This window comes from Rhinatrema bivittatum, chromosome 9 (genome assembly GCF_901001135.1).
Source record: "Rhinatrema bivittatum chromosome 9, aRhiBiv1.1, whole genome shotgun sequence".
NCBI classification, from domain to species: Eukaryota; Metazoa; Chordata; class Amphibia; order Gymnophiona; family Rhinatrematidae; genus Rhinatrema; species Rhinatrema bivittatum.
The window spans coordinates 119,394,311-119,418,046 of record NC_042623.1 but is presented as its reverse complement, the minus strand read 5'-3'; the positions used below and the strand labels follow the sequence as shown (position 1 = coordinate 119,418,046).

General features: G+C 43.7%; 1 protein-coding gene across 5 annotated transcripts in view; it reads left to right on the top strand.

Moving 5' to 3' along the window:
* The window catches only part of TAFA2 (TAFA chemokine like family member 2), a 505,302-nt gene that overhangs the window by 121,551 nt on the left and 360,015 nt on the right, over positions 1–23,736 (top strand). For 2 of the 5 annotated variants that reach the window (XR_003858733.1, XR_003858734.1), the window contains exon 1: positions 1,560–1,686. The exons of the other annotated variants lie outside the window; for them this stretch is intronic. The gene's annotated coding sequence lies outside the window, so the exon portion shown is untranslated. Of the gene's footprint in view, positions 1–1,559; positions 1,687–23,736 lie in introns of those variants that run through there. 5 annotated transcript variants of the gene reach the window in all.

Here is a 23,736-nt window from a genome sequence, read left to right as displayed (position 1 = left end):
GGTGTCTGGCTGGAACTGAGCCCCTTGTGCAGGGCATCTGGCTGGAACTGGGCCTCTGGCTCAGGGCATCTGGAATGGTGCCTTGCTCTGGGCACTGAATGACTGGAATGGCACCTCCCTCCTGGTGCAAATGGGGCGAAGCTGTCTAGCACCGATGGACGCAACACCCTGGGCACAGGGTGTCTGGCTGGAACTGAGCCCCTTGTGCAGGGCATCTGGCTGGAACTGGGCCTCTGGCTCAGGGCATCTGGAATGGTGCCTTGCTCCGGGCACCATTCCAGGGCATCTGGCTCAGGGCACCTGGCTCAGGGCACCTGGAATGGCACCTCCCTCCTGGTGCTATTCCAGATGCTTCTGGAAGGGTGCATGCTTGTAGATACTGGTCATCTATAAAAGCACCTTTGTGGACGTTGGGTGTCTGGAATGGTGCCTCCCTCCTGGCACTTGGCTTCTGGAACAGTGCCTCTGTGTGGGTGCTCGGTGTGTTTGAGTAACTAGACCACTGGTTCAGGGCATCTGAAAAGCTGGTCCTCTAATTTGGGGCAACCCAGAGGTGAGACCACTGGCTCAGGATCTCTGAATGGTTGGACCTCTGGCTTAGGGTTTCTCAGTGGCAGATCCTCAGGTTCAAGGAGTCTCAGGGGATAAATTGGTGGCTCAAAATTACTCGAGGGCTGGGTAGCTGGGTGTGCATCTCCCTGATGCTAGATTGTGTCACTTTTTCATAGAATGACTAGCTCAGGATTTCCTTGAGGCTGGGCATCAAGAACAGCAGTGCCTCCCTATTGCCACTGGATATCTGAAACTGCAGCACCTCCCTCTGGGCACTGGGCATCAGGAACTGCAGTGCTCAAGTCTCTCAGGCACTGGTTGGCTAGGAAAGCTGGCATGGACTCCTCCTGGAGTTGTGGTACCTCTGGAAGTGAGAGGGCTTCAAATGGGCTTGCAGTTTCCTCAGGCTTGGGAGACAAGGCAGGATCTGCAGAAGATACTAATGTTGTTTTTAAAGCTATCACTAGCAAAAAGAGTCACTGAACTTTTCTTGAGACATAACTGTAGCAGGAGTAGCAATCTGGCAAAAATTCTGTTTAGCTGGGTTCTTTCAGAGAGGGTTTTGAAATGGCAGACAAAGGAAAGGTGCAGGCTACCCCCCCTTGCAGTCAGAGCTGATTTCATTATTGGCTTGCTACAAACAACTGTAGTACTCAGAGCTCTGGAGGCAGAATTAATTAGCTTCCCCTAAGTCAAGATTTCTACCATTGGGGACAGAGCTATATTATGTAATGCTTTTACTTGCTCCAAGTTTTCTTGTCTGGATTCATTAGGAGATTCTGCCTTTCTATGTAAGGAACGTAACTCATTTGGTGAGGTTGAGCAGTTTAAATTTGCTTGATAATCTGTGGTATTCATGGAAGTAGTGCTGGATTTTAGAAAATCTTGGTTGTGCTTAGCACAATTGCTTTGCATTAAGCAGGATATAAGTATTAGTAAATAAATAAATTAATACTAGCAGCTTGGGTGGTGGCAGGTTCTGGTGAGCGTGGCTTGAGAAGTTTTTTTTTTTAAACTCCATTACCGTGAGGTTCTGTAGTCTGAAGGTTACCGTCCTGAAATGTTTTACCTGTCTCCATAACAGTGCCTGGTGTCAGTAGGGTGGAGGATGCTGATGATTTCACTGAAGCTAAGGTGAGTTTCTCAGAAGCAGTTTATTTTCTGACTGTGTCTAGGATTGGTTTCAGAGAGCCAGGAGTCATATCATCAGGAACTTGAGATAATTGCTTAGCAGCTGTTTTAAGGACTACACAGAAAGAAACAGGACTCTACAGAACAGTTGTTTTCTATGTAGCACTGACTGCATCTCCAGAAGGGAGTTTCTGGATTCAGGAGTAAACAGGTTCTACATACTAGTCCTAAAGGTGGGGGTCATATGGTGGAATATTGGACATTCCCAGTAATACAAGATGTTTGCCTGATTGAAGACTCACTTAATGGAGTTGGATCTCTGGATTGAGCTTGCTGTAGCTGGAAAAAAGTCATATCTAAAAAACTTTCCATGAGACTCACCAGCTGGGTCGAGGGTCCTGTGCCTACTCCTGTGGGCAATAGTTGGCCTCTTTATTCTTTCATGGGTTGCTGGGCTAGACAAAGAGGACAGCACCTCAGGAGTAGTACTGGACTGCAAGGCAAGATGTAGGCCAATCTTTCACCTAGCCAGCCCTCTCCCCCAAGGTTAAGCCCTTGGGTTCTTGGGCCAGTAGGTCTTGGCTGCAGTGGCAGTACATCGTGATGAGTGAGGCAAGCTTGGGATGGCTTGATGAGGCAAGCTTGGGATGGCTTGATGAGGCAAGGCTTGAACAGGTTGGATCAGGCAGGGCATGGACAGACTAGATACGGCAAAGCTGGCACTGTGGATAGAGAAGGGTTGGACTGGGTACTGGAGCTGGACACAGAACAAAGACTGGGGCTGAATACAGACAGAGACAAGCCAAGGTACTGAGCACAGACTGGGAGAGAAACAGGCAAGGCAGGATACTGGAACTGGATACTAGCTGAGGCAAGACAAGGTACTGACAAGTAAGGATGGGAAGGGGGAAAATTTTGTTTGTGTTTCATTTCATTTTTCAGGGGCTTTTCCTCCATGAATTTCATATTGTGTAATGTTTATTTGGTTTCTTTATTTTTAAAAAAATGGAATAAATATTGGAAAACAAAAACAAAAAAAATAGAAAAAATGGGGCCTCATGTGCCCCCCATCCTTTCTTCCCACCCAGAAAAATGATGGGGCCAGGATCCTCCCTGGCCCCCACTTACCTGATTTAGGGAGGATCTGCAGACGAGGCCTAGGTCCAAGGCCTGGGCCAAGGTTGTGAGTAGTGGTGTGGTGCGAGCTGTGAGGATAAGCTTGGCAAGGCTAGATGTTAAGCTCACTGAGGTTCTCTAGTGGAGCAGAGGCTATAAAACAAGCTGAATTAGGTGGCCAGTGAAGAGATGACTCGAGTAACTAGGAGCAGAGCTCCCTAGAGGCCTCTACTTGTAGGGAAGTATAGTAGGCAGAATCAGGGCACAGTAAGGCTGCTTGACAGATGAAACCGTGACATATTGTCCTTCATTACACTTTAAAATCAACTTTCAGTAAAATTATGATGGAACCACATTGATCATCCAGTATGATTATTACTGTAAGCCTTAAAAACTGTTAAAACAAAGCTCATGGCCTTGGAGATTTATCTCCCCCCCCCCCAAAAGACAGTGAATCCTTGAAAGTAGTGGGCTGCTTATGGAAGATATAGGAAATTTGGACATCTTAAGAGTTTCAAATTGAAGTGTGCCTATGGACTTCTCAATGAGGACCTCAGCCCAGGGGTTACATGGCTTGACTGGAAGAAATCTCAGATACATCCTAAGGGATTTATTTATTTAAGGCTTTTATATACCGACATTAGTGTGCAAACATCATACCGGTTTACATTGTAACTAAAAAGGAAGGAAAGTACAATGAACAGGGGTATGGGGAGGGGACAAAGCATAAAGCTGAAGAAGGAGATAATGCAGAGGGTGCAGAAAAAGTAACGGCAGTGAACTTTTTTACAATATGGAGTAAATTATATACACTTATATACAAGGGCCAAAGATCAAATCGTGTGCATCATGGAGTTAGGGGCATGGGTGCAAGTTTGTGTCAAGTGGTGTAGGAACTGCAGAGAAAGAAGGTCTAATCGGGGTAGGCTATTCGGGAGAGCCAGGTCTTTAGTTTCTTTCTAAACTTAGTGTAACATGATTCGAGTCTAAGGGGGGTTGGTAGGGAGTTCCAATGCTTGGGGCCTGCGATAGAGATTGCTCTATCCCTTGTGGAAGAGAGGTGGGCTTTTTTAAGGGAGGGTACGGTGAGGGTCCCCTTATTGACGGTTCTGGTAGGCCAATCGGAGCGAGTGAGGAGGAAAGGTTCATCAAGCCAGTCAGTTATGGCAGTAAAGGGATTTGTGGATAATGGATAGGGTTTTGAAGAGGATGCAGGATGTGATGGGGAGCCAATGAAGGTCCTTGAGTATGGGAGTAATATGTCCGGATTTCCTGGTGTTTGTGATAACCCTAGCTATGGAGTTGTAGAGGCTTGATGGTGGAGGAGGGGAGTCCGAGGAGGAGGGCATTACAATAGTCGAGTTTTGAGGAGAGTGTGGCCTGAATGACAGTCCGGAAATCTTGGTGGTGGAGGAGGGGTTTAAGTTTTTTTTAGAATGTTTAGCTTGAAAAATCCCTCTTTGAGGATGGAGTTAATATATTTTTTTAGGTTTAATTGCTGGGCCAAGATAACTCCAAGGTATCTTACATATGGCTGAGATGACATGACTTTGAAGGCTGGGTCATTAGAGATTAGGGGTTGGGGGGTTGGTGCGGGGATATGAGGAGTAGTTCAGTTTTTGATGTATTGAGGGCGAGGTGGATATGTGTGAGGAAATCATTTATGGTGGAGAGACAAGTATTCCAGTACGCCAGGGTATTAGATAGAGAATTCTGAATGGGGATGGATTTGCACATCATCAGCATAGAGATAGAATTTGAGGCCGAGGTCTGTGAGTAGGTGACAGAGGGGGGTAAGATAGATGTTGAATAAGGTGGAGGAGAGGGAGGAACCTTGTGGGATGCCTTGGGTCAGGGGGTAGGGTGCTGAATCGGCACTTCCAATTTTGACAGAGATTATATTTAAGTATATGAGCACTATTTTCCTTGCAAAGTCTGTCCACACAAAAAGCAGATGCACAAGTTGACAGGTATTTGATACCCACTGCAAGTTTCAAACGGAAAGTGTTTGCACTAGAAACTTGATGAAAGGTTAATCAGTAAAGAGCAGACAGTTTGAAACTTGCCCTACACCCACATCTCAAAGGGCATTTACAGTAGACTTTGTATCATTTGAAGCAAGAGAGGGTGAAATCCTAATGAGGAACAGGATAAGAGGTGAAAAGCAACAGACGTGTTTTTTATGGAGCAAAGGCTCAATTACCTGATTCCTGACTGCTGGATTGCCTGACTTTTTGGAATTTTCTTACCTGGTTTCTGACCTCTGGATTGCTTCATTTGGTTCCAGGCCCCTGGATTTTCCTTCTGATCACTGACTCCACTGCCAGTACTTCTGGCCTGCTGGTGACTTCAAAACTCCATTCTATCCTCCCATCTGCCTGCAACCACTGGATATGAGACATGAAACCTTTTTGTAAACATAGAAATTTTCACCCCAAGATTGCATGTAGTGTGGTTGAACTCTGACAATTTCAAAGATTGAAGTTCTAAAAGACAGTATTTCATTAGGACACTCTATCCAGTATAATGAGAATTCTAGTGGGTGAGTTAACTGCTTAAGAACATAAGAACATAAGAAAATGCCATACTGGGTCAGACCAAGGATCCATCAAGCCCAGCATCCTGCTTCCAACAGTGGCCAATCCAGGCCATAAGAACCTCGCAAGTACCCAAAAACTAAGTCTATTCCATGTTACCATTGCTAATGGCAGTGGCTATTCTCTAAGAGGTAGATCTTCAAAGAATATGCGAGCTCGTACTTTTGTTCGCGCAGCAGGCGCGAACAAAAGTACGCTGGATTTTATAAGATACGCGCGTAGCCTATAAAATCCGGGGTCGGCGCGTGCAAGGGGGTGCACATTTGTGCAACCTGCGCGCGCTGAGCCCAGCGTGCGCTGCCTGTTCCCTCCGAGGCCGCTCCGATTTCGGAGCGGCCTCGGAGGGAACTTTCCTTCGCCCTCCCTCCACCTTCCCCTCCCTTCCCCTACCTAACCCACCCCCCCGGCCCTATCTAAACCCCCCACCTTACCTTTGTCGGCAAAGTTACGCCTGCTTTTAGCAGGCGTAACTTTGCGAGCGTCGGCCAGCAGCCCCGCTCCGTGGTCCAGTCCCGGGGGCTGTTCCGGAGGCCGCGGCCTCCGGAACAGCAATCCGGAAGGATTTACGCGCGTAGGGGTTTTAAAATCCGCCCCTAAGTGAACTTAGGGGCGGATTTCTCCTCCAAGAACTTAATCCAACTTCTCCTCCAAGAACTTATCCAATCCTTTTTTAAACACAGCTATACTAACTGCACTAACCACGTCCTCTGGCAACAAATTCCAGAGTTTAATTGTGCGTTGAGTAAAAAAGAACTTTCTCCGATTAGTTTTAAATGTGTCCCATGCTAAGTTCATGGAGTGCCCCCTAGTCTTTCTACTATCCGAAAGAGTAAATAACTGATTCACATCTACCCGTTCTAGACATCTCATGATTTTAAATACCTCTATCATATCCCCCCTCAGTCATCTCTTCTCCAAGCTGAAAAGTCCTAACCTCTTTAGTCTTTCCTCATAGGGGAGTTGTTCCATTCCCCTTATCATTTTGGTAGCCCTTCTCTGTACCTTCTCCATCGCAATTATATCTTTTTTGAGATGCGGCAACCAGAATTGTACACAGTATTCAAGGTGCGGTCTCACCATGGAGCAATACAGAGGCATTATGACATTTTCTGTTTTATTCACCATTCCCTTCCTAATAATTCCCAACATTCTGTTTGCTTTTTTGACTGCCGCAGCACACTGGACCGACGATTTCAATGTGTTATCCACTATGATGCCTAGATCTCTTTCTTGGGTTGTAGCACCTATTATGGAACCCAACATTGTGTAATTATAGCATGGGTTATTTTCCCTACATGCATCACCTTGCACTTATCCACATTAAATTTCATCTGCCATTTGGATTCCCAATTTTCCAGTCTCACAAGGTCTTCCTGCAATTTATCACAATCTGCTTGTGATTTAACTACTCTGAACAATTTTGTGTCATCTGCAAATTTGATTATCTCACTCGTATTTCTTTCCAGATCATTTATAAATATATTGAAAAGTAAGGGTCCCAATACAGATCCCTGAGGCACTCCACTGTCCACTCCCTTCCACTGAGAAAATTGTCCATTTAATCCTACTCTCTGTTTCCTGTCTTTTAGCCAGTTTGTAAGCCACGAAAGGACATCGCCACCTATCCCATGACTTTTTACTTTTCCTAGAAGCCTCTCATGAGGAACTTTGTCAAACGCCTTCTGAAAATCCAAGTATACTATATCTACCGGTTCGCCTTTATCCACATGTTTATTAACTCCTTCAAAAAAGTGAAGCAGATTTGTGAGGCAAGACTTGCCCTGGGTAAAGCCATGTTGATTTTGTTCCATTAAACCATGTCTTTCTATATGTTCTGTGATTTTGATGTTTAGAATACTTTCCACTATTTTTCCTGGCACTGAAGTGAGGCTAACAGAATGTTAGTAATTATTAGAAAGGGAATGTTGAACAAAACGGAAAATATCATAATGCTTCTGTATCATTCCATGGTGAGACCGCACCTTGAATATATTAGGGTTTTGTATGTTTGTGGGCCCCTGGGCCAACAGGAGCGATGCCAGGAAGGAGCCCTGTGAGTCTCACTGTCGGGAGGCGAGGTCTTGGCAGGCTTCAGGCACAGCTGTGGATTAGAGTCTTTATTAGAGAGAGAGAGAGAGAGAGAGACACTGCCTGAGAAGCGGGCAGTGCAGAGACAAACACAATGGTCGTGAGATGGGGTATACCCAGAGGGAATACCTCCTAGTAGCAATCCGGTAATGGTCCGCAGAGCGGGATACACCGATAAGGTTCTCTCGTAGAGATGACTTGCTAGTAGCCTGTAGCGCAGGGTACACCAGCGGGGTTCCTCACGTAGATCAGGAATGGTAGTGGCCAGCAGCGCGGGGTATGCAGAGGATTCCCACAGATGATGGTATGTGGAGATCCACAGGATAAGGTGCTCATAGGAGGGTCCTATGCAGGTGAATGCGGTAGTGGCCCACAGCGCGGGGTACACCGGAGATAGGAAGTAATCCAAAGAGTCAGAGTACTCACAGAAAGGTGCATTCCAGCAGTAGTCCTGGGATGCAGGGTCAAGCAATAACCCATGGCAGAAGGCCCTCTGAGGAGCGGATAGCCAGAGACAAGGAAGGGCCCCCGAGGAGCGGGTACCCAGAGGGTGTCTCACCACAGTAGGAGCTGGAACGGAAGTCCGTAGCATGAGGTGCAGAATCAGCAATGAGGGAAATCGTTGCCAAGTCTCAGTGGTCAGGTTTGGGTGGCTTAAGTATCCGGGAGTGAAGTCATCATCAGCAGGGACGCCCCTGAAGTTCCCGCCAAACTGTGCTTAACCTGACCTGTGTGCGCATGCGCGCACCTATATGATCCTGGAGTCAACATGGCGGTCGGCAGCTCCCACACTGTCCCGGGAATGCCAGGTGGGTTGGTGGTAGCTGGCGGAGGTTGCCACTTTCCCCAATGGAGTCACTGAAGAGAAGAGAGAGGTGAGCAGAAGTGGTCGCAGCTGTCTGCGACCAATGGGCGTAACAGAATACTGTGTACAATTCTGGTCGCTGCATCTCAAAAAAGATATAGTTGCTATAGAGAAGGTGCAAAGAAAGGTGACCAAAATGATAAAGGGGATGGAACGGCTCCCCTATGAGGAAAGACTAAAGAGGTTAGGACTGTTCAGCTTGAAGAAGAGACGGCTGAGGGGGGATTTGATAGAGGTATTTAAAATCATGAGATGTCTAGAACAGGTAAATGTGAATTGGTTATTTATGCTTTTGGATAATAGAAGGACTAGGGGGCACTCCATGAAGTTAGCATGTGGTACATTGAAAACTAATCAGAGAAAGTTCTTTTTCACTCAATGCACAATTAAACTCTGGAATTGTTGCCAGGGGATGTGGTTAGTGCAGTTAGTGTAGCTGGGTTTAAAAAAGGATTGGATAAGTTCTTGGAGAAGTCCATTATCTGCTATTAATTAAGTTGACTTAGAAAATAGTCACTGCTATTACTAGCAACAGTAACATGGGATAGACAGGTTTTTGGTACTTGCCAGGTTCTTATGGCCTGGATTGGCCACTTTTGGAGACAGGATGCTGGGCTTGATGGACCCTTGGTCTGACCCAGTATGGCATGTTCTTATGTTCTTAAATAAATAAAATGTGTACATTGCTACATGATAGCAACAGCACATTTATCTACTTGTGGACATTAGTCTCAGAATACACAGCTATACACATATCTACAAGATAGCAAGCACATTATCTATTTGGAAGTGTTTGCCGCCACAGAATACTACCATATAGAATAGGAGGAAGCTATTGCATTCCTATTTGATCAAGTACTATTATCCTCCCCCTTTATTCCAAGTCTCACCGATGTGAACAAATGCAACCGGGCACTGGGTACTGCTGGTCATGGTTGGGGGGAGGGGATCAATTGAGTCCCAACTGATGCTGCCACCTCCTTTGCTCGACTTCCACTCCACTCTTATAGGTCAGTGCCCTCCTGTGGAACCCAGTTCTACCTCCTGATCTGTGCTGGGGTTCATGTCCTACTGGGGGCCCTGATGTTGCCTTCTGATCTGCTGTTGGGGTCCCTGTCCTCTTGGGGGATTTAACATCACCTCTGATTAGCCAATATCCTTAGGTTTTTCTTCCTCAGTGGGAAGGGTTTCCTTTACTTGGGTTTATAGCTCAACTAATCTCCTGCTTACTTATTATTTAGTGATTATGGATCTCATGTGGATTCTAGCTCAGCTAAGCCCATAAGCAGTTATTCACTTTTACTCTACCTAGAGAGTCTGGTCACCTTTCTTTGCACCTTCTCTATAGCAACTATATCTTTTTTGAGATGCGGCGACCAGAATTGTACACAGTATTCTGATAATGAGGGTCACAACCCTTAGGCACATGGTTCTCAGAGCAGAAAGAAAAAAAATTATCAGGCAGGATAGAAGAGCTAAATTATTCTCTTTCAATAAACTTGCCTGGATCTTGGCCTAGTGGCTGAGAGAAAGTAGTCTCTGTATGATAGGACTGATTTTTTTTTAGTACATTTTCCACATAAATACCTCTTTCAGGCAGAGTTCTGCAATTTAGAACATTTTCCAGTCAAAATCCTACAATTTAGGACATTGCCATCTTACTTTTGTGAAGTGGTATTTCACTGTAAGTCAGTAGCAGTAGTCAAGATAATGTCACATGCAAATCTCCTAATCTAAAACTCTGACTCATCTCTTCAATAGTTATTTAACTATCTTCATAGTAGGGGGTCTGTTAATCTTTTCCGTCTTTCTCTGAATTCCAAGCTGGTGGCTAATATTACATTGCTCCATTGCCTTTTTCACTATTGTCGTTCTTTTCAATTGTAGCATGCTCTTTCTTCCCCTCCTGGGAGAGAGGTTTAATTTATTTTTGTTATTTTTCATTTTGTTTCATTTGTTGTTTGTTTTATTTAATTTTATTTGAAACAAAAAACAATCATTTAAATAATTTGTTATTTGTTGAGTTTAGTTTTGCCTAGTCCCAATGTGTAAAAACAAAGTGTCCCTCATTCTTCCAATCCCCAGACCCGTTACTCCAATTCTTTGGTCTTCAGAGAGTAGGTGCTACCCCCAATTACCTCATGCCCTGCCAGTGTAGGAGTTGACAATGGTGCCAGCTGACTTGAGGCCAGCACCACTTTCTTGTACAATGGATTTTCAAATTGACACTGACCTTGGGTTGACCAGTGGCATTGTCTACTCCTATATTGGTGGGGCATGAGCTACTGGGGATTGATTTTGCCCCATGAAGGGGTAAAAGGCTGGGGTAGGGGAGGTTTTGGGGCTCAGGAGAATGCTGGGACATTTTTGCTTTTGTTTTTGTGGGGAGAACATTGTTATTTTTAAATGAAATAAATTTAAAAAGATTGTTTTTCTTCCATTTTATTTTACATTAAACAAAACAGGAAATTTTGTTTGAAATTTTCTTTTGCTTTTCTTACAAAAGCAAATCCCTTTTAGAATTGATGGTTCTACTACTGTAGGAAGAGAACTACAAAAGGAGTCTTCTTCATTATAATATCATAATTTTATGTGGAACACAACCTGTTTATCCATTGGCTTCTAAATAGTCTGATGAGTTTGGAACCTTTCCTGTGAAGCTTATCTGCAGTTCTTTGGAACTTCCTAACAAGATATGTATTGGTAGGCACAAGAACAATATTTCCTTTACTTTAAGTTTTTTTTATCCAAGGTCTACTATAACATCTGATAGACCTACCTATCTGAGAACCCTAAGATCATGCAGGCTGTTTCCTGAGTAATTGATTACATCTATATGAAAGAGAGTTCAAAAGAAGAAACAATTAAGCAAACAGGAGAGTAGAGGGAAAAACGCATATTTGAAAAGTTAAGATGTAATGGTATGAAGTACCCAGCATCTATTTCTTTTAATTTTGTAATGTGACCTGGGATTATGATACATTGAAAATAAACATCTGTCAATATGTTTATTTTTGCTAAAGATAATATTTAATCTGCAAGCATGGGAAATAATATAGTACTAGATTTTTCTTGGGTCACAAGTGAGTGGTTGTTACCTCTTAAATGTGTAATGTGTATGCAACAGACTAGATCTACTCACATTCAGAGGGAACTGTGAACATCTAAGTCAGAGGTCCTCAAACTTGATTCTTGAGGGCCATAACCCAGTCAGGATTTCCATAATGAATTTGCATGATATCTGTATGCATGCACTGCCTCTATTGTATGCAACTAGATTGAATGCACATTCATTGTGAAAATCCTGAAAATTTGACAAGATTTTTGTTTTCATGGTATGGTTTGGAGATCTCAGATGTAAGTGTATCTGGGCTTTAGTAAGTGATGTTTGGTTTACTCAGTGGTGCAGAAACTTGGTACTTGGGGGCCGGAACCCAGTTGGGTTTTCAAGATTTCCACAATGAATATGCATGAGAATCTATTTGCATACAATAGAAGCAGTGCCTGAGCGATTGATTCTACTAGTATTAAAAGAAAAGAAGAAACTGTGGGCAGTCAACAGGAATTATCTCCTATTTCTGAAAATAGTTTAGATATTACAACAGTGTTGGAGACTTCAGATAATGTTATGGTTAAATCTTCAACTTTAATAGTGACTTTGGCATTAGAGATAGGACTGGCTTCTAAAACTTTTTTTTAGACATCATAGGGAAACTTTTCTCCATCTTAAGGCTAAGATTTTCCCAGATGTAACCAAACTCAGAAGAAGTGTAAGCAGTTTTTGTTGATGAGACCCAGGGTTTTCCAACTGGGAGCATTGTTCTTTTTAAAGTTTCCTTGTAAATTTATATTAATTTGGCTAAAGGCAATCAAATAGTTTTAGATTTAAACAGTTATATTGAAAAGAAAATAGCCAGTTAAGTAAGTAGTGCAGTGTTAAATAAAGTGAAATACAGGTTTGCAACCCAATTCCTATATCCTTACCTAATATATTAAAAATGCACTCTCTCCCTCTCTCTTTCTCTCTCTCTCTTTCTCAGTGGATACATGTAGGAAATGTAATAATTGTGATATTACCACAAAGTGTGAAAAGGTAATATCTATGCAAAACAATAAATAGGCCATTACCATAAAATACACCCCTATTGAATGCAACATTTTGATGAATGTAGTCCTTAGGTATCTATATTTAGGGGCTCAGCATTTTTTGAATGCCTTCCTCTGTTAATATAATTACTCAGTGTTAAGAACAGAATCATATGATAATTTAAGATAAATGTTGGGCTATTTTCATACTATTATAGATACCATGAATTCCAACAATCTCAAAATAAAGATTTTGTGCACATTTAAAGGTGAGTTTTAAAAGCTTGATACGCACATCTATTAGGAGATGTGTGAATATGTTTGGCCGGCGGAGCACCAAGCAAATTTTTTAATCTGCCAAGATACGTGCATAAATGTCACTGAATGCTAGAGATGTGAATCGTGTCCTCGATCGTCTTAACGATCGATTTCGGCTGGGAGGGGGAGGGAATCGTATTGTTGCCGTTTGTGTGTGTAAAGTATCGTCATAATCGTTAAAATCGTGAGCCGGCACACTAAAACCCCCTAAAACCCACCCCGACCCTTTAAATTAAATCCCCCCCCTCCCGAACCCCCCCCCAAATTCCTTAAATTACCTGGTGGTCCAGCGGCACACTAAAACCTCCTAAAACCCACCCCCGACCCTTTAAATTAAATCCCCCACCCTCCCGAATGCATTAAATTACCTGGGAGTCCTCCGTAGCGGCGGTCCGGGGCTAAATCGGGGGAAGGGGGAGAGCACGAAAACCGGCACACTAGATCGTGAGGTCTTCAGCCGGCGCCATTTTTCAAAATGGCCACCGCAAAATGGCGGCGGCCATAGACGAAAATGATTCGACGCAAGAGGTCGTTCCGGACCCCCGCTGGACTTTTGGCAAGTCTTGTGGGGGTCAGGAGGCCCCCCCAAGCTGGCCAAAAGTTCCTGGGGGTCCAGCGGGGGTCAAGGAGCGATTTCCTGCCGCGAATCGTTTTCCGTACGGAAAATGGCGCCGGCAGGAGATCGACTGCAGGAGGTCGTTCAGCGAGGTCCGGAACCCTCGCGAGATTTCCGGACCTCGCTGAACGACCTCCTGCAGTCGATCTCCTGCCGGCGCCATTTTCCGTACGTAAAATGATTCGCGGCAGGAAATCGCTCCTTGACCCCCGCTGGACCCCCAGGAACTTTTGGCCAGCTTGGGGGGGCCTCCTGACCCCCACAAGACTTGCCAAAAGTCCAGCGGGGGTCCGGAACAACCTCTTGCGTCGAATCATTTTCGTCTATGGCCGCCGCCATTTTGCGGCGGCCATTTTGAAAAATGGCGCCGGCTGAAGACCTCACGATCTAGTGTGCCGGTTTTCGTGCTCTCCCCCTTCCCCCGATTTAGCCATGGACCGCCGCTACGGAGGACTCCCAGGTAATTTAATGCATTTGGGGGGGGGGGTTCGGGAGGGTGGGGGATTTAATTTAAAGGGTCGGGGGTGGGTTTTAGGGGGTTTTAGTGTGCCGGTTTTCCTGCCCTCCCCCTTCCCCCGATTTACGATTTTTTGACGATAAATCGGGGGAATTGGTATTGTATCGTGGCCCTAACGGTTTTTGACGATTTAAAATATATCGGACGATATTTTAAATCGTCAAAAAACGATTCACATCCCTACTGAATGCAGAAATGAAAAGTTTTCAGAAAGGGTCAGGGCATGGACCTGAGTTGTTTTAGGATTTTAACCTGAATTTTGCCCGTAAATACTTATGCGCACTGGTGCGTGCCAGGATCCCCGGCCGCTTAGGTTTACTTCTGCTATGAATAACTTATAAGTTATAAAACAAAACATTTAGGAAGATTACGGGGGTTTTAAAGGTTGTGGCTAACGGGGTAAGGAAGGCTGTTTAACTAAGGGGGTTTGGAAGTCCTATCCCTTAACCTGGGCAAACTAGGAACGAATTGCTAAAATAACAATGGCGTCAGCATGTGTCCCTTTTAAAATCCCCCCCACTTACGCGGTAGATGCAGCATTTGTGTGCACAGTCATGCGCCCACTTAAACTTGAGTGCACATGTGTACATGGCCAGGCTATTTCATAACATGTATGTATATATGTGTGTATATTATAAAATGGCCGCATCCCTCGGTGCAGGCCAAGCAATGCGCACACGTGTATGCCTACACGCCACTTTGAACATTAACGTCATAGTGTCTGTAATATTTTGACAAAAGCATTTATATTGGTGATTTGTTTCAAGATCTTTTTCAACTGCTCTATTCATCAGATATCACTTTTAATAATCATAGCCCTTGTCTATACAATGTCCTTTCAAATATTTTAATTTGCATTTAAAAAGTGACCTTTCTTTACCTTTTTTTATAAGAAATTGAAATAAATACAGCCCTGAAACACTTACCTGTGAAGGTGCAGGAGTATGTACAGTAACAATGGATGTGAATGTCCTTCACCTTTTTTGCTCACATCTCTTTAGACTGAACATCTACTTTCTTTCTATAATCCATAAAAATAGTTTTCAATGATGTCTTTTTTTTAACCTAATTCTTTCATCTTTTATTCAGACATGAGACAATTGGGAAAAGCTGCTCAAGCTTATCTGTCAAAATCATGCAGAGAGGAAAGCCTTCTATGAAAAGTAATTCTAGCTGTAGAATCCAATCTGGTGAGAGATCCCTGCAGGATTTATTGCTGAGTATACAGTTTTAAAATAGAGTGCTGCATACGTATTATATGGGCATGATACATGATTGTGGTTTGTGGTATAACAACCTGTTCAAAAATTCTGCATTGTTCTTTTGCCCAGCTGTGAGAATGTTGCATCAGGTTGTAGAACTGTAAGTTCCCCAACTATTCATTTCACTTTTGCACAAAATCCTACTATACTAGTATACTTTGCCATTGTTTCCTCAGTATATCTCTTGTGCATCTTGATATTCCCCTTGAGACAACTTGAACTTCTAAACCCAGCCACCTACCTGAATCAATTTAGTGTTTATAGGAAAAAGTTTTATCCCAGAATTATATTACAAAAATTTGTTTATACTAGGCATGTAAAAAGGCCAAACTTTCATTTTGGTTTGTTAATTCATTTCATAGATCACCTCTATTTATTTAACAAAATTTTCATTTAAATATTTGCTATTTTTGTTCATTTGTTTACTATTAAAGTTAATGGAGGAAGCACTGCAGACTATTTTGGGCTCCAAAATTGGGGGTTTCTCTTATGAGAAGACATTATCAGAAGGAGAAATAACTCCCAGGCAGCTTGTTTGTAGTAAAGTGGCACCAAAAGAGGCATGAATAGCCTAAGGCGCCATAAAGGGTTAAAGGGGTACCAGTAGTGGCAGGAGTTCTCCAAGGAACCATCAGAGGAGCAAAGAAGTAGGGAGAGTGGGAATAACACTCCAAGGCTTCAAAAGAGGGCACCAACAATAGTGACATGAACCCTCAAAAGTAGAACATGAGGTAAAGTGGCACCAAGAGTGGTATCAACATCCTAAGGTATCAAGAAGGTGAAATGAAGCAGAAAAGGTGGCAGGAAAACCCTCAAGGCATTGATAAAGGGACAAAGCAGCTCAAAAAGTGGCATCAACACACCAAGGCACCATGAGAGGTGCACAGAAGCCCCCCACATTGACAAAAACATCTCAAGGGTATGGGGTATTTCAGCAAGGCAGAATGATAGCAAGACATCAAAGTATTTCCCGGGGCTTGCAAAAAGGGGTGGGGCGTGGGCTGTCTGGGGGCGGGGAGGGGGTGTGGTCGGAGCCTCTGTGCCCAGGATCGCGGGCCGGCCGTTGGCAGGCATGCATAACTTCTTCAACAAAGGTATGGGTTTTTTTTTTTAGATAGGGCTGGGGGGCAGGTTAGGTAGGGGAATGTGGGGGGAGGCAGAAGGAAAGTTCCCTCCGAGGCTGCTCAGATTTCGGAGTGGCCTTGGAGGGAATAGAGGAAGGCTGCGTGGCTCGGCGCGCACAAGTTGCACAATTGTGCACCCCCTTGCGCGTGCGGACCCTGGATTTTATAACATGCGTGCGGCAGCGTTCGCATGTTATAAAATCGGGCATAGATTTGTTCATGCCGGGTTGTGCGAACAAATCTACGCCCTCATGCACCTTTTAAAATTTGGCCCAAAGTTCTAAAACCTAATATTAATCTCTCCTCATACTACTAAACATCACTCACCACACCCATTCATTCGAACATTCCAACTTGGCCTCCTCCGATGCTCCCGTTCAGCATAGATAACAACGCATTTGAGTGAAGTTTGGTCTTGGTGTTGTATCCCCTGAAGAAGCCCTTTTTGGGTGAAACGAGGGTCCTCATCAGGAGTATAGTAGCAACAGAGTACATTGAACATTGGAAGTATAGTAGAAATGCAGGGGCGGATTTTCAAAGGGTTACGTGCCATTTGCCTCTGTGCCCAGGATCGTGGGCTGGCACAACTTACAAAACAAAGGTTGGGGGGGTTAGGAAGGGCTGGGGGGCAGGTTAGGTAGGGGAAGGGAGGGGAAGGTGGGGGGGGGGCAAAAGGAAAGTTCCCTCTGAGGTCGCTTTCAGAGGGAAAGCCATCGGGGCTCCCCTAGGGCTCGGCGCGTGCAAGGTGCACCCCCTTGTGTGCGCCGACCCCGGATTTTATAACATGGCCGGCTGCCCGCGCATGTTATAAAATCAGGCGTAGATTTGTGCGCAGCGGGTTGCGCGCACAAATCTACGCCCGCATGTAAGTTTTAAAATCTGGCCCGCAGTGTATTGAACCTTTGAGATTATAGTAATAGTGGATGATATTTGATATTTGGTTAACACATATACAAGTTTTAAGGGTAAAGCATCGTAATGTATAAATGGGTGTGGTGGTATGAATGGTAAGTAAGGTGTGGGTGTGGTGAGTGATTTTAGTAGCATGAGGAGGGTTTAACCTTAGGTTTTAGAACTAAGGGGCCGATGCAATATTTTGGTGGAGAAAATGGGCGCTGAACAGTTTGCCCGGCTTTCTTAACATGCTCCCAGGCACCCCCTATGGGGGCGCCATGCAATATTTAAATTAGGGGGTCATGTTAGCAAGGAGAGCCCGAGTGAGTCAGCCCTCTGCCGGTTAGGAGAACTGAAGCCGAGATTATTGGCGTCAGTTTCCTAAACACCGCACAGCCAGGGGGTTCAGGAAACGGGCGCTTCTCACTTGAGCGTCAGTTTCCTGCATCCGACTGCCGGTGATTTTTTAAACTTTTTTTGGGGGGGTTAAATTTGTTTACTTTTTCCTCCTACTTAATATCGCAATAATATTAAGTAGGAGGCAGTACAGAAAGGCAGTTTTTTCTGCTTTTCTGTACTGATTTAAGGAGTGCTCAGCAATTAACGCCTGCTCCTAGACACACATATATATTTTTGTTTTGCATCTGGAGTGAATGCTAATAGCCTCAGTCACATGCATTTGCATGTGATTAGCACTATTAGATTCACTCTGCATTGGAGGTGTGATCTAGAGGTGCTAAGGGGATTAATTAGCACCTATACCACCCGCTTCCAACTGCGGGTTATACAATGCGCTTGGCTGAGTGCACTGTATTGCATCGGCCCCTAAGTGTTTTGGGTTGTAATGTACATGGATCCAAAATATGTTTGAATATGAGTCCATAGGCAATGGGATTTTGTCATGTTCTATAATTATTGTTTTCTTGGTGCACTGTTCATGGTAAATATTTGTGAAATTATATTTGTGAACACAATTTGTTTGTGAATTTTGTATAACTAAAGAAAACAATTTTGAATGTATTTTATAGTAAATATAATAAAAAGATAATGTGACATTATGCAATATGTATAGATATGTTATACATTGTATTATTTCCTCTGATTTATTTATTATTATAGTTGGGATATGTTCAGAGGTGTTGCACTTATGTTGTATGTACCTTAATTGTCTTTATGTTGAGGCACTTGTCAGACTTCGCACAAGAGAATGATTTATCATCAATATAATTTATGTGGCATAAGCTTTTATTACATTCCTTACTTGAAATTGATCTTGTTGCTGGTTGGAATTTTGGGTTTCTTGTTAAATTTGCTTTCCAATTGAAGTTTTTATCACAATCAGAATATGACAATGGTTCTTCATCAGTGTGGCTTTCCTGGTAATTTATGAGTTTTTGCTTTTTTTGAAAAAGCTTTTTCTATATTCTATAGCTGAACATAGTCTCTTCCCTTTGTTGATTTTCTGGTGAAGCATTAGTTCTCTCTTCCTATTGAAATCTTTCCCACATTCAGAACATGTGAAAGGTCTCTCCTGTGCATGTTTTCTGCTGTGCCTGCATTTTGCTATAGTCTGTATATGTATATTGTCTGTTTTCAGTATCAGATTTCTGCTGTGATTTCAAAGTTACAGGATCCTTGAGGAATAAAACTCATATATCAGATATACATCTTTCTTTTCTTGTATGATTTATTTGCTCTTTCCCTGTGGGTGTGATATTATTGCCACTTTGCTCATATACAGAAGAATTCTCAGCTGTATTTTTTTTTTTTGCTGCTTTTCTTAGATACATAAAATCCTGCACTTTTTTCCTCATTCAGAACAGGAAGAAGTATCCTCTCCATGTCTTTTTGGTAACATTTATATATTTTAAAATATTTATAACCCACACCCTCCGAAAGTTTAGAGTAGGGTACAATCAACACACACATAAAAGGCTCAAACGAGAATAACATACATAATAAAAACACAAAATATTCACATAAATGAAAAAACATTCCAGATTCTCACTGAGCTCCCAGTGAGGTGTCCCTGTATTACTGTTTCTGGGATCATCTTTTTCTGAAGATTGGAGAGTGGCATGAGATAGGCATGGAGGGGAGGGGGGCTCACTAGTGGCTAAAATGATGAACATGAAAGAAAGGGGTAATTCATATAAATTGGGGTAACCTTCGTAGTGTGGCAATTACTACCCTAAAGAAGAAAATGCTATAAAAATGCAATAAAATAAACTTGCTATGCAGACTAAGAACATAAGAACATGCCATACTGGGTCAGACCAAGGGTCCATCAAGCCCAGCATCCTGTTTCCAACAGTGGCCAATCCAGGCCATAAGAACCTGGCAAGTACCCAAAAACTAAGTCTATTCCATCCATATTACCGTTGCTAGTAATAGCAATGGCTATTTTCTAAGTCAACTCAATTAATAGCAGGTAATGGACTTCTCCTCTAAGAACTTATCCAATTCTTTTTTAAACACAGCTATACTAATTGCACTAATCACATCCTCTGGCAACAAATTCCAGAGTTTAATTGTGCATTGAGTGAAAAAGAACTTTCTCTGATTAGTTTTAAATGTGCCACACGTTAATTTTCTATTATCTGAAAGAGTAAATAACCGATTCACATCTACCCGTTCTAGACCTCTCATGATTTTAAACACCTCTATCATATCCCCCCCCTCAGCTATCTCTTCTCCAAGCTGAAAAGTCCTAACCTCTTTAGTCTTTCCTCATAGAGGAGCTGTTCCATTCCCCTTATCATTTTGGTAGCCCTTTTATGTACCTTCTCCATTGCAATTATATCATTTTTGAGGTGTGGCGACCAGAATTGTACACAGTATTCAAGGTACAGTCTCACCATGGAGCGATACAGAGGCATTATGATATTTTCCATTTTATTCACCATTCCCTTTCTAATAATTCCCAAAATTCTGTTTGCTTTGGGTCTTTTTTTGCCATAATTTACTGTGGACAAAATACCCCAGTATAAACATGAAAGAACCAAGGTGGGAGAAAGAAGCAGGGATCCAAGAGGTATACAACAAAAGAATAGGGTGGAGAACCAGAAAAGAGTTAGTGTGGGAATAGGAACTTGTATTTTCCATTTTTTCCATTTTATTTTAGAGACAAAACAACCCAGTATAACTATGAAAGAAGAAGGGCAAGTGAGCTAGGGTGTGATCCAAGCAGCAAATAAAAGAAGGCATCAAAATCCCCAAGGGGAGGCATCAGAGGCATAGCAGCTGCTGCGAGACCGCTAGGGAGTGGCCCCGATTCCGGGGAGATTGGTGTGCCCTTGGACCATGGCGCGACTGCAGAGAGCTCCGTAGAAGCACCGAGGCAGGTAAGACATGTCCAAGCATGGGCGGACAGGCTGACCACCGGAGCCCTGACCTCTGCCAAACCTGCACGCATCGGGAGAGACCCATTAATGCAATGCTGGTCTTTGGAGTAGCTCTCCGGCCACTCGATAGCCCTTTTGGACCTGCCGCTTGGGAACAGCAGATGCAACAGGACAGAATGTGGTCTAGGACAGGATATGGTACTGGAACTTGGAACAAGACAGGAACTTGGAGACTTGGACAAGGCTTGAAGACTTGAACAATATGAGGATACCTGGAACTCGGACGAGACGAGGACACTTGGAACTTGGATGAGACGAGGACTCTTGGAACTTGGAACTTGGACGAGACGAGGACTCTTGGAACTTGGGACTTGGACAAGACAAGGAAAGAGTATTGGATACAACAGGGCACTTGTACCTGGACACTAGGACATCTGGACATCAGGGACCTCGGGAGATGAGGACATCAGGAACATCTGGAACATAAAGCATGGAACATCAGGTACTTCTTGACTGGGGACAACAGGACTAGGAACACCCGGAGACTAAACATCTGAAGACAGGAACATCGGGAGAACAAGATAGACGAGGACGCAGGATCCATCGAGAGACCAGGACATGGAATGAAGATGAAGATGAAGGATCAGGAACCACAGATGAAGACAAGGGGATTCCAATGAAGAAACAGAGTGCCTTGAAGAAGCGAGAATGGACGTCGGAGCTTCCTGGACGAAGAGCTGGTACAGCAGAGGATCCAGTAGCAGGCAGCTTCTTGCGAAGCAAAGAAAGACTGAAGGAAGGTCCTCTTTATAGGGCTGAAGAGGAGATGCCTCAGGAACGTCATCAGGAGGAGCCAAAGAGCACTGGCCACCATGGGCCCTTTAAGAAGGCAGGAGAGGTGCGGCCGCGTGCCTAGGGGCAGGACCATGGAGAGCGGCTTCATGCCACGAAGAAGAATCAGGAGCGGCACAGGCTGCAAAGCCAGGCTCCAGCATCGGCAATGGTCTCAGCAGCAGGAGGGAAGCTGGAAGCAGCGGCATCCGGCTGCAGGATCACCGGGTCAAAGGCGACCTCCAGGCCACATAGAGAACAACTGTGGCAGCCCACACCACCCACATGGAGAAGATGGTCGGCATCGGCGGCCACCAGGCCGCATGGGAGCAGAGCAGCACAGCCCGCCATGTAGGGGAAGGCATGGGCGGTCTCCAGGCCGCATGAAGCCCTAGTCGGCAGCAGCTCGTGCCACGTGGAGGCAATGGTGTCAGCAATGGCAGGCCCACTGCAAACGGCAGCAGCAGCAGCAGTGATATCAATGGCCTCCAGGCCGCGAGGAGATGATGGCAGCAGCGGCGGCAGTGGTGGCCTCCAGGCTCCGCTGCAAGGTGAGAGGCTGCTTGTGGGCCTAGCTCGCAAGCAGCATCATAACAGCAGCTAGGCAGAGCAGTAGCAAGACCCCCAAGGAGCTTTCAGTCATCTTGCCACTCACATGGAAATTCTGGAAAGCCTAGCAAAAGGAGCAGAACAAGCAGTGGTATCACATTCTCCAAATTTCAGTTTCTTCTGGTTTGAGCTGGCTTCTACTGCTGGCATTTTGCGGCTTAAAAAATTTTTTAAGCTTAGGGACAGAAGTGACTTTTTTCTCATTGCTACTAGTAATGGTTCTTGTACTTATGACAGGATGGACTGACTCTGCAGCAACACCCAATCCTCTTCCTCTGCCATTTCCTCCTCTGCCCTTTCTTCACAGTGGCATGATGGAATCTGAAGTGCTTATTAGTGGGTTTGACATCACAAAATAAATTATTGATACTGTATCACCACTCACAGTACTAATCTAGTGCAGTGTTTCCCAAACCACTCTTGGAAGCTCACCTAACAGTTGGGTTTTCAGGATATCTATAATGAATATGCATGAGAGAAATTTGCATACATTCGAGAGCCTGAGTTTGCCAATCTATCTTATGCATATTCAAATCCTGAAAACCTAATTGGATAACTGTGCATTACTGTTACTTAAATCCCAGTTAGAAGTTATTGTCTATGGCACACTATAAACTGAATTGGTTTCCAAGAATACTTTTACTGAATTAATGAGTAATGATGAAATGTTATTTATACTGATACATTTCTTTAGAGATCTTATAATCAAGGTGTTGGAATAAATGTGTGACTTCTTTAGTATTTCAATTTATTAATAGATGTATTTATTTATTTTGAAATTTTATATACTGCAGTCTACAAACATTTGCCTGATGTGGTTTATAGAAAAAAAATTATAATAAAATAGACATATATCCAAAAAAAGACAATTCTGCATTGACAATAATTTGGCTTAAATAGCCATAGCTATCATTATCAAATATAAAAGCCTATTGTCCAAATGAATAAGTATAGATTTCCTTGCCCTTCCTTGATAAGGGTCAGTGGTTAGCTTCCCTCCCATGAAGATGACGATTAGAATGTTTAGTCCCATTTAAATACAAAGTCTCATCTACCTCTCTGGTAGTTTTCTTTATGGAACCAAGCTCTCCTCCAACTATCAGATTGATACTGTTGTTACTTCTCCTCTCCTATAATCTCCAAAAGATAAATAATGAGCCCTTGAAGGGGCTCATGGTAACTATCTCCTCTCCTTCTTTTCTTCTCCTTTGGATGGCTGAAAGTTATCCCTCCTTTGGATACTGATGATCCCCCAGGTTCCTTCACAATGAAGAGACCTCTCCCTGAAATTGTCAAAATAAAAACTGAGCCCCTAATAAAAGGAAATAGAATAAAAATCTCTTTACAAAACCCAGAAAAAGCCATGAGTCCAGGAGGGTGGAACAACTTCCAGATCAGCAACATAAAAGGGTCTTTAATGGTCTTTCAAAAATAAAGAAAAGCTCTCTGACTCCATATCAATCTCAGGTCTCATTTTGAGAACCCAAAGGCCTTTCCCCTTCAGCATAATCCAAAACAGGGGCCAAGAGCATGTTGCCCCTGAGAGGGAAATTAAAACCTTCCACAACATAAAATGGTGGTCAGAGTTTTTATATCAGAGGAAATCATCATTTGTTGTAGTTGAGGACCCAGCCAGGCTGGGCTATCCTCACAGAAACAGTCCAGGGCTAAAGGGCAAGACCCAACTGAACTAGGGAATTTTCAACCTATACCAGCCACCTTCCCCACAGGTTGAACCCCTTGGTTCTGGCAGCTGGCATGACTTAAACAGGGGTTGCTATTGAGG